Here is an 11,978-nt window from a genome sequence, read left to right as displayed (position 1 = left end):
TCTGTTGTGTATCTGTCCATGTCGGGCATGGGGACGGGCAGGGGCCCTAGCCTCTCCCAGATGTCTAAGCTTCAGTTATGCTGTGGCTGTGTGACGGTCGCTGGGCAAATTAAGAACTGAATTCCTTCATTGAGGCCCCAGGGTGCAGATAGGGGTGTGGGAGCTGGGGGTCAAGGACAAACCCCCTGGTGGTGGAGTTAGGCTGGCGTCTCCTGGGTCAGTACTTCTTGAAAACAGGGCTGGTGAGCATCCCTGGGCTCTGGTGGTGAAGCCCTCCCCTCTGCACCAGCCAATGATGGGGCCTGGCCTTGAGCCCCCCACCCCCAAAGGAGGGCAGATGGCCAGAAAGCCAGGCTTGGCCCGGCAGTCTGTCGCCTCTCCTCGCGGCTCTGGCGCCTGTGTTGTGACCCCTGGCCTTGGCTGATGATGAAACCTGTCCTGAGCAGCCACAGTGATGGCCTGGTAGGGGCTGGGGAATGCCACTGTGTCCCCAAGAGACTGGCTCATGATTCCCAGCATCTAGGCCTACCTGTCAGTTTCACCTTGCTGTGCTTTCTACTGTGCCACAACCTAAGTACCCCTCCTGGCCTCTGGTGTCTGAGAACCCGGTGTTTGCCTTACCATCCCTGAAGACCTCTGAGAGTGGGCTGGACGTGGTGGCCTATTCCTTTAATCCCAGCACTCAGGAGGCAGAGGCAGGTGGATCGCTGTGAGTTCCAGGCCAGCCTGGTCTACAAAGTGAGTCCAGGACAGCCAAGGCTACACAGAGAGACCCTGTCTTAAAAAAACAAAACAAAAAGCCATCTGAGGCCATGTAAAGCATGTGAGGAGCCATAGAGTGCTAGCAGTTCTAGACAGGACTGACTCTGGATGGTCCCTGTGAGTCAGGCATGGTGTCCAGGAGCCTCTCTCTGGAGTCAGAAGTTTGACAATGTACACCAAGGGGTCCAGGAAATAGAAATGACACCACACCGGCTTCAACAGCACCCCAGGAACCAGCTGCAGAAGCCCTGGTGTGGACCAGTTTCTGTGGTGTGAATTCTCCCAGCATTGCAGTAGAGAAGGTTCTGGTATAACACCGCTGCACCACTGTATCCCCTGTGCTTAGAGGAGTCAGTGGCAAGAAAGCAACTTCAGGGCCTGGTGTAGTGGCACACGCCTTTAATCCCAGCACTCAGGAAACAGAGGCAGGCGGATCGCTGTGAGTTTGAGGCCAGCCTGGTCTACAAAGCGAGTCCAGGACAGCCAGGGCTACACAGAGAGACCCTGTCTGTGGGGGGGGGGGGGAGGAGGCAGGAGATTGGGCGAAAGCAACTTTAAGCCTAAACACAAGAGCTCAAGAGGAAGCAGGCAGCCACTTAGAGGCCAAGTAGCACCAACTGCTAACACAAAAGTGAATTGGTTCTGGCGTGAGGGAGTTAGTACACACACTGGCATGTGAGACAAATGAATTAGTTCATATTCCTGGGCCGTGAAATGTGTTGGCTCCGGCTAGAGTGATGACTGCCACCACCACCACCACAGGCAAAAAGAGACTCCAACATGACAGCTACGTCAGGTGACCTTGACATTGGACACCACGGTACCTGTTGAGGATGAAGCTAACACAAACTCCTTGAACATCTTGTCCATTCAATCCCTTGGCCACTGTGCCTGACTCATGCTAGGATGCACCCTATTGCATTGCTGGGTCCTGAGGAGCCCAGTGAGTGACAGCCATACCTAGGAGGGACACCGATGGGGTGAGGGCACTCTACTTCCCAATCAATGCTTAGGGGGAAATAGGGGGAATTTTTCTGAGCTCCGTAGGGTGACGTCATAGGGTGAGGTAGCTGGCTTAGGGTTAGCTGGCTGGAGTCTTGTGTCCAGTGCCTACCTGCCCCACCCCCTGCACCTCTACTGACTGAGGGTGACACAACCCTGTCCCCTGTCACCCTGTTCCCGCTTATCTCTCTGTTCAGCGTCTGTTCGGCGCCGCAATCTTCTTGGAAATGAGTCAGGGCAAAAGGGAGGGGGCTCGAGTGACCCTCCTCCCACTGATCCCATAAAAAGGCCCGGGGCCGGGTCCTAGACACCATAGCAAGTCCTAAGACTGCACAACAGGACAGAAGGCGCGATGGCACTGAGCACTCAGACCCAGGCTGCCTGTCTCCTGCTTCTCCTCCTCGCCAGCCTGTGCAGCAGTACCCTTCTCCAGCAACAGGTGAGCGCCCCAGGCCCGCTGCTGTGGGCGAGCCAGGTCCCAGGGCGGCAGGGGCTCCGGACAGCTCAGGAGTGATGGCAGCTGCTGAAGGGACATGGGTGGCCCCTGAGTGGCAGGGCTGAGGCCCGAGTTCCGGCTGCACGGGTGTTTTGGACTACTTAGTGTCGCCCTACTGTGGAACGTGAACAAGAGAGACATGGTGCAAGCCAAACAAAATGTTCCTCAGGCTATCCCATCCCAGTCAGGGCCTTCCATACGCAGGCTCTAAACGACTTTAGTAAAGACTTACTGTGGATAGCACAAAAGACAACGGGCAAAATGATTGGCCTGAGGAAGGACCTCTGAGGTGGAGCCGGGAAAGGCTGTCTGCCGAACAAAGTAGCTTATAAGAGAGTGATATAGGGGCTAAAGAGATGGCTCAGAGGTTAAGAGCACTGACTTCTCTTCCAGAGGTCCTGAGTTCAATTCCTAGCAACCACATGGTGACTCACAACCATCTGTAATGTAATATGGTGCCCTCTTCTGGCCTGCAGGAGTACATGCAGAGCACTGTGTACATAATAAATAAATAAATGAATCTTTTTTTTTTTAAGATTTATTTATTATTTACACAGTATTCTGCCCACACATGTGCCTGCCTACCACAAGAGGGCACCAGATCTCATTACAGATGGCTGTGTCACAGAGTCACCACGTGGTTGCTGGGAATTGAACTCAGGACCTCTGAAAGAGAAGTCAGTGCTCTTAACCTCTAAGCCATCTCTCCAGCCCCAAATAAATGAATCTTTAAAAAAAGAAAATGATGCAGAGAGGGCTGGAGAGATGGTTCAGCAGCTTAAGGGCATTTGATGCCTGTGCAGGGAACCTGGGTTCAGTTCCTGGTACCCACAAGGTGGTTCACAACCATTCCTGAGTCCAGTTACAGGGAATCCGATGCCTTCTGACCTACAGTGTCACTTGACACAGGCATACGTGTTGGTACACATACATATATGGAGGCAAAACACATAAAATTAAATCTGTAAGAAAGAAAGAAAAAACGCCAGGCATGGTGGCGCACGCCTTTAATCCCAGCACTCAGGAGGCAGAGGGAAGCGGATCTCTGAGTTCGAGGCCAGTCTGGTCTACAAAGCGAGTCCAGTACAGCCAATTTTTTTTGTGTGTGTGTGGTGTGGTGGTGGTGGTTTTCAAGACAGGGTTTCTCTGTGTAGCCTTGGCTGCCCTGGACTTGCTTTGTAGACCAGGCTGGCCTCGAACTCACAGTGATCCACCTGCCTCTGCCTCCCAAGCACTGGGATTAAAGGCGTGCGCCACCACTGCCCGGCTAGGAACATTTTTCTTTAAATTAAAGACAAGGAGGAGAGGACTGTGGAGGTCCTGCTGTGCCAATCTTTGTGGACACCTGTGCGGATGATGCTCAGTCCTGAAATTGCTGAGAAATGTGAGGGAAACCTAAATCCAACTGTGGATGCTCTAAGTGACTGTGCTGTGTGATGACCTGGTTATACGAGAGAGGCTGGGGAGACCTGTCAGGAGGGTACTGTCCAGAAGGAAAATACAAAGGTGGGATGCTTTTAGGAAACAGAACAACCAAGGAATGCTGGGCAGAAAGAGGGCAGTGAGGTCCCCTCTAGAACTTTCATCTAAACACAGGTCCCTAAGACCCTGGGAAAGAAACAAGTTGGCAGACACAAGCCAGAATGCTATGCTGGGGACTCCACATTTTTTTTTTTGAGGCAGGGTCTCTCTGTGTAGCCCTGGCTGTCCTGGACTCACTTTGTAGACCAGGCTGGCCTCAAAATCACAGTGATCCACCTGCCTTTGCCTCCTGAGTGCTGGGATTAAAGGCCTGAGCCCCAAGGCTACACAGAGAGACCCTGTCTCAAAAAACAAAAACAAAAAACAAAAAAAGACAGGTGCCACCACACTCACCCACAGTTCTTTACTGCTTCCACAGATGAGCCAGCCTGCAGCACTACAGCCTTGGCACAGGGCAGAATCCAGGGCCTACAGGACGGTAAGAGCAACTGGGACTCCCTCCCTGGTCCCCAGCTTTCCCATGCCCAAGCAAGGCTGCTCACCTCTCTCTCTTTCCACAGCTCCTGACCCAGAGTCGAAGGAAGCGGGACTCAAACATCTCTGTCTGTGTTTATTGCTGTAAATGCTGTAACACTCGCTCCTGTGGCGTCTGTTGCAAAACATAGAGCCATCTGACGGACGCCTCCCTCAGCCCCCATTTATTTATTCCTGTGGTCCTTCAAGAGTGAGCTTGAGGCCGGGCGCGGTGGCGCACTCCTTTAATCCCAGCACTCGGGAGGCAGAGGCAGGCGGAGCACTGTGAGTTTGAGGCCAGCCTGGTCTACAAAGCGAGTCCCGGACAGCCAAGGCTACACAGAGAAACCCTGTCTCAAAAAAAAAAAAAAAAAAAAAAAAATATATATATATATATATATATATATATATATATATATAAATTGAGCTTGAAATAAAGGAAACAATGTTCTTAGTTTCAAACTATAGTGTCTGGGTTTGTTTAATTTTTGTTTTGGTGTGTGTGTGTGTGTGTGTGTGTGTGTGTGTGTGTGTGCGTGTGTGTGTGTGTACATGCACGCACCCACATATGCCTGCATCTCTCCAGCCCAGTCGCTCTACTTTTTTTTTTTCAGACAGGGTTTCTCTGTGTAGCCCTGGCTGTCCTGGACTCACTTTGTAGACCAGGCTGGCCTTGAACTCACAGCGATCCTCCTGCCTCTGCCTCCCGAGTGCTAGGATTAAAGGCATGCGCCACCATTCCCAGTTCGTTCTACTTTTAATAGGAATGACATGTAATTTACTATCGTCCCTCCTTGTATGGATTTTAACAGCCCTGATGATGAGACAGGACATTGGTCATTTGGCCTCTGTTGACCCCTGGAAAGGACTACTACATGGAGCCCTGGGAGCTGGCCACCACATCCAGAAATGGGCCATGTAGAGCTGGGCATTTGATTTTGTCAAGAGAGTCTGGAAAGCCTGCCTGTGAGATAAACCAACACACTTTAAATATTGGCAACTGAGCTGGGAATAGCAGTACAAACCAGTAGCAATAACAACAACAAAAAGTTTCAAGTGCCCTTTCACCAGCACCCCCCCGCCCCAGTCCTGGGTGATGAAACATAAGCCTAACATAGAACAGCCAAATACCATACCACTAAGTTATATCCTGAGTCCACAGAGACTGCTTTTTACTTTTTTATTTATTTATCTTTGTAGACAGGGTCTTGTGTAGTCTAACCTGACCTTGCACTCTTTTTTTGTTGTTGTTGTTTTGTTTTGTTTTTTGTTTGGTTGGTTTTTTTTCTTTTTCGAGATAGGGTTTCTCTGTGTAGTCTTGGCTGTCCTGGACTCGCTTTGTAGACCAGGCTGGCCTCAAACTCACAGCAATCCTCCTGCCTCTGCCTCCTGAGTGCTGGGCTTAAAGGTGTGTGCCACCATGCCCAGCTTAACCTTGCACTCTTTAAATATCCAAGGATGACCTTGAACTTCTGATCCTCCTGCCTCTACCTCCTGAGTTCTGAGATTATAAACTTGTTCCAGGGGTTGGAGAGATGGCTCAAAGGTTAAGAGCGTCACCTGCTCTTCCAGAGGTCCTGAGTTAAATTCCCAGCAACCACAGGGTGGCTCACAACCATCTATAGTGAGATCTGGCGCCCTCTTCTGGTCTGCAGGTGTACATGCAGGCAGATCACTGTATATGTAATAAATAAATCTTAAAAAAACAAAACAAAACAAAAAAACACTTGTGCCATCATGCAGTGCTGAGAAGCAAATGTAAGGGTTTTTAAGATAGAAGATAATAAGGTAATAATGTACCAGGCAGCAGATATTATGTTGAAGATAAGTTTATTAAATGAGCAATGGGAAGGAAAGAGGGGAGGGGTACCCCAGAGAGAGGCAGAGACAGGAAGAGGAAGAGGAAGAGGAAGAGAGAGGAGAGGAGAGGAGGAGGAGGGAGGGAGGGAGGGAGGGAGAGAGAGAGAGAGAGAGAGAAAGAGAGAGAGAAGCAGTGACATCACAGGTAGGCAGACTGAAGCAGAGCCCTAACATTCCTACCTTTTCCTATACTTAAAATATGGTGGCGCACTCGGGAGGCAGAGGCAGGAGGATCGCTGTGAGTTCGAGGCTAGGCTGGTCTACAAAGTGAGTCCAGGACAGCCAAGGCTACACAGAGAAACTGTCTCAAAAAACCAAAAATAAATAAAATAAAAAAGAAGAAAGAAAAAGAATAGGCAATAGTAACAAAATGTCCAGTTTATATAATGAAAGGGAAGGAAAGGTTCTTCCCTGAAAATTTAAGGTGGAACGCAGGCTATGCCAGCCATGTCCTGCAGCAGACAGGGACGCAGGAGTGCTGGGGGAACCTGGAGCACACCATTTCAACCTTTTGCAAATGGATAACAGGTGAAGTAATTGTCTTAACTACTTCCTGCTGACAGTAGAGGGGTGGTGGCCATAGGGGGTTTAAACAGCTAAAATGTTGACCAGGTTCTGGAAGAACAGGCTGTTGTACTTGCTGTCCAGGGTCTGAGAACCTCTGCACTTGGGAAGGGCAGTGCAGGTCCAGCTGGCACGATTTCTGAGGTTGGACGGGAGCACTAGTGGGTAGCTGCCTTGATGATGTCCCAGATGTAGGAAATCTGGCAGGATACTGAAACATATATAGGGGCAGAAGACAAAGTTAGCAGGTTAGGGAGAAAATTTACTTTAGATGTGCATTTGAAACTCTCGGGAGAGCAAAGAGAAAAGGCTTGAGACAACGTTGACAATGCGTGAAAAAATTGGGAGAGTAAAGAAAAAGGCTTGAACGTGGGAAACGTCCTCCCATTTTACCTGGTTGTTGGCAGTAATTAAAACTTTAGCTTTGGATCTGTCCATGTTTGGCTGCAGAGGCGTGTAAGCTTCGAAGCCCTTAATGTGGGCGTAGGGATTTGAGATTTCTCTAAAAGACACCCCAAAGGCGTGCTAGGAGGAACAGGCGTCTGGACGTTTTTTCCATAGGGAGGTGAGGTCAGTAACCCGTTAGGGTGTCTCCCCCCCCCCCCCCAAAAAGGGTAGTGACCCAGGAGAAGCAGGTACAGACTGGTCAGTAGCTTGTCATCCCTGACCAAGAGCTCGATGGTGAAAGAGCTGGCGGGGGGAGAGGAGTTGTAGCCACCTAGTGCGCCGGGGTTTGGACAGCGGCTATGGACCGCAAGGGCAGGTGCGGGAAGGAAGCTATGTCTGAAAGCTCACCGGACGGAATGTAGGTCAGCGAAGGGGACTGCAGCTGGGTACCTCCGTTCCCAGTGAGCCAGAGAGGGATCAGGAGTCTCTCGGACGAAGGGAAGCGGGGATTGGGTGCAGAAAGGTGGCAATCAAGGTAGTTGTTAGCGGAGCCCCAAAGCCAGGGAAAAGGAGAAGGAACCCCACCCTCAGAGGTAGGCGGTAGGTGAGAAACGTAGGCTTCTGGTTGACAGTACTCATCCGGCCTTCCCCCATTTGAGCTGAGGGATGGATTTCCTGTAGTTGTTAGACCAAGAGGCTGTGACGACTCAGGGTGGCTGAGCGCAGTGCAGACAGCGAAGCGGCAGCCCCGTCCCACCCGGCTTTGTGTGGCCTTGCACAGCAGGAAAAAAACCAAATGGAGAACACCCCCCCCCGGGGCGGGGGCGGGAGGGGGGGACAGTGCATGTGGCCAGGGCTTGTGGCAGGGAGCCGTGAGGGCGCAGCAGTTAGCCCTAGGCGGATGGGCCGTCATTGGCCTCCCTGGGCATCTGCGGCAGTGCGCGCGTTCCGAGGCGGCGTGGGTACCCAGCCCAGTCAGAGGAAAGCTGCCAGGCAGGCAGGTTACTCCAGCCAGAGGCAGGCAGTCCATTGGTTTATCCCTGGGTTTACTGCGAACTGCGCCATTGGGTGGGTGGGTGGGGGTGCCATGTGGCACAGTGAATTAATTACCTTTCTGCGCTGGGTCCCAGGAGAAAGAGAAGCAGCAGAAATTTGTGTCAGCTTAGGATCGCAGTCTGAAGGCAGAGCAGTGATGGGTTAGGACCGGAAAGAGTGGAGACTGGGAATGAGACTCAGTTATTAGCCTTGGTTGTCCTGGACTCGTAAACTTGCTGCAATCCTCTCGCCTCAGCCCAGTTAGAAGTTCAAAAGTCACTGCATAGGAGAAGCTTGAACTAGAAGCCAGCATCAGCCTCACCCATCACCACTTTTACATCAGAAACTGTAAGAGGCTAGTCATCTGAGGGAGGCGAAAACACCAGGAACACCCTTCCCCAGCCTACATTTTTTATTTTTATTTTTTTAACAACCTTGCAATTTCTTCTACCCTGGCTTCTCTTGGTGGTTTTAGTTTGTTTAACATAACAAACAGCAGGCCCGATGGGACACTGTAAAACCAGATGTGCTGATCACAATTTCTGGTAGGGTTGAGTCCAGGACCAAGAGTTTACTTAGTACAGGAGAAAGCAACACCCTCCCTCAACCCACCCCAACAATGACGTCATAGCCTCGGAATAAACGGCTGCGGCGGCACACAGAGCAAAGCACAGGACTTCGGGAACACAATGGAGTTTATGAAGAGCTCCGCCCTTAACTTGCTTTGCCCCTGGCGTGCCCCGCCCCCTGGCGTGCTCTGCCCCTGGTTTGCTCCTCTCTCGACTTGCTCCGCCCTCCGATTTGCTCCTCCCCTTGGCTTGCTCCTCCCCTGTCTTGCTCCTCCCCCTGGCTTGCTCCGCCCTCTGCCTTGCTCCGCCCCCTGGCTTGCTCCTGCCCTGTCTTGCTCCGCCCTCTGCTTTGCTCCTCCCCTTGGCTTGCTCCGCCCCCCGGCTTGCTCCTCTCCCTGACTTGCTCCGCCCTCTGTCTTGCTCCACCCCCTGGCTTGCTCCTCCCCCGGGCTTGCTCTGTCCCTGCGTGTTCCTCCCCCTGGCTTGCCCTTTCCCCTACCCTTGCCCCTAACACCAATGTAAAGATGAGTATCTCAGAATGAAGATGGTCCAGGGTTCCATCTAAGCCAGATACCCCTGGATGAATGCAGGTTGCCATATTATCTAGATTCCCAGTTTGCTCAACCCACTGAAAGATCTTTTCTCGCCAGGCGTGGTGGCGCACACCTTTAATCCCAGCACCGGGAGGCAGAGGCAGGCGGATCGCTGTGAGTTCGAGGCCAGCCTGGTCTACAAAGTGAATCCAGGACAGCCAAGGCTACACAGAGAGACCCTGTCTCGAAAAACCAAAAAACAAAAACAAAAAAACAAAAAAACAAAAACCCAAAACAAACAAACCCAAAACCCTTTCGTGTGTACATCAGAGTGGATCTGTGCAAGCCCTACTCAAATGTACAGCACTGTGCCCGCCCTCAGAACTTCCCACTCAGCAGACAGGCTAAACGCAGACGCACCGTGTAGCCCTGGCCTGCCTGAAACTTGCTAACTATACCAGGCTGGTTTCCAACTCATATTGATCCTCCTGTCTCTGCCTCTTGCCTGTTGAGATTAAAGGCATGCACCAGTATTATGTTTGGCTTGCTTATTCTGTTTTGTTTTATAAGATTTATTTTTCTTTTTATTTATTTTTTGTTTGTTGTGTTTTTGTTTTTTGAGACAGGGTTTCCCTGTGTAGCCTCCCAGGGTGTGTGGCACCATGCCCAGTCCTTATTTATATTTTTTTAAAAAAGATTTATTTATTTATTATTATGTACACAGTGCCCTGCCTGCATGTACACCTGCAGAAGAGGGCACCAGATCACATTATAGATGGTTGTGAGCCCCAATGTGGTTGCTAGGAATTGAACTCAAGACCTCTGTAAGAGCAGTCAGTGCTCTTAACCTCTGAGGCATCGCTCCAGCCCCCCTTATTTTTATTTTTACTCGCTTGTGTGTCTATGTGACTATATGCCACCTGTGTGCAGAAGGTGGCATTGGATCCTCTGGAGCTGCAGGTACAGGACGTTGTGAACTGACTGAGTTGAGAACTGAACTGGGATTGTGTGCAAGAGCATTTTACGCTCTAAAGAACTCCACCCCCAACGCTCATCCCGCCCCCCTTTTTTTTCTTCGAGACAGGGTTTCTCTGTGTAGACTTGACTGTCCTGGACTCGCTTTGTAGACCAGGCTGGCCTCGAACTCACAGCGATCCGCCTGCCTCTGCCTCCAGAGTGCTGGGATTAAAGGCGTATGCCATGATGTCTGGCACCACTCTCCAGCTTTTTTTTTTTTAATTTGATTATTTTAAAGACTTATGTACACAGTGCTCTGCCTGCATGTACACCTGCAGGCCAGAAGAGGGCGCCAGATCTCACTATAGATGGCTGTGAGCCACCATGTGGTTGCTGAGAATTGAACTCAGGACCTCAGGAGGAGCAGTCAGTGCTCTAAACCTCTGAGCCGTCTCTCCAGGCCCCAATCCCCAGCTCCCCATCCCTTGCCTACTTCTCTCTCTCTCTCTGTCTCTCTCTGTCTCTCTCTCTCTCTCTGTCTCTCTCTCTCTCTCTCTCTCTCTCTCTCTCTCTCTCTCTTCCCCTCCCTCCCTCCCTCCCCCCCCTCTCTTTGAGACAAGGTCTCTGTTAGCCAAGGCTGGTCTTGGTCTACATAGATGAGGAGCATCTTGGCCTTCCAAGTCTCCCTCCTGTGTCTGCCTTCTGGGTGCTGGAGCAACATACACGTGACATTAGGCCCAGTGTTGTATGTGGTGCTCGGTTTCATGTGTGCTAGGCAAGTGCTGCTGCTGCCAGAGCGCCACACTGTGATGACCCTCGACATGAACCAGCCAGCCCTGACTAAGAGCAACAGGAGGGCTCTGGGCTGGCCGATCCCCAGGCCCAGGCCCAACGCAGCATTGAGAGGTCAACTAACGGCACCATTTCCCCAGAGATGCTCTCTCTAGTTTGCATGCTATTTTGGATAAAATCAGACTTACGAGCAAAACTCATGTACGCTAACTACACAGAATTTCCATGCGCACTCTCCCATTTATGGATTGGTGTCTTAAACCTTAGCCTCTCAGAACGGGACCTTAGTTGGAGATTGGGGGGGGGGTCTTGGTTTTTTTTTTTGTTTGTTTGTTTGTTGTTGAGGAAGTGAAGGTATAAGGCAGGGCCTAATGTAGCCAAGGATGACTTTGATCTGATCCTCCTGCCTCTGCCTCCCAAGTGGTTGTGCCCCCAACACCTGCCTCTGGTGGTAGAACCTTCCTGAGGATGGCATGAACTTGTTCTGTTGGGCCCTAACCCAATATGGCTGATGTCTTGGCGAAAGGGGCGGGAGGTGGTGGAAGGTCTGAACAAAAAGACAAATCCAGATAGAGCCTGTGAGCAAATATTCCAACCTCCAAAGTCCAAGGCTGAGAGGGCCTTGGGGGAGGGGCCGGAGCAGATCCACCTTCTCAAAGCTCCGAAGGGAGTAACCCTGCTGGCAACTTGACCCTGAAATTGAAATCGAAGCCTGAAAGGATGTGACATAATACATTCTAACTAGGAAGTTCATCCCCAGCCCCCGCAGGCGGGAATACCTGCTTCCTTGAAGGCGACCGCTGATCTGGGTGACAGGTAGCCCCCCTCCCCTGTCTGGTCTCATACCATCTGACCCGCTCTTGTGAGGGCCCCCTCCAGACGCTCGCTCTGGCTCAGTGGGACTCGCCAGCCCCTGTGCCCCTTTCCTGCCTCCAGTTCATACCTGGAGCTGACATAGTACCTGCTCCGCACAGGAACACCGGCTCAGGGAGGGACGCTGGTGTGGTTAGACATCTGTGGCCCAAG

This window comes from Acomys minous, assembly GCF_964271855.1.
Source record: "Acomys minous genome assembly, chromosome: 20".
Classification (NCBI taxonomy): domain Eukaryota; kingdom Metazoa; phylum Chordata; class Mammalia; order Rodentia; family Muridae; genus Acomys; species Acomys minous.
This window is presented reverse-complemented; position numbering follows the sequence as displayed.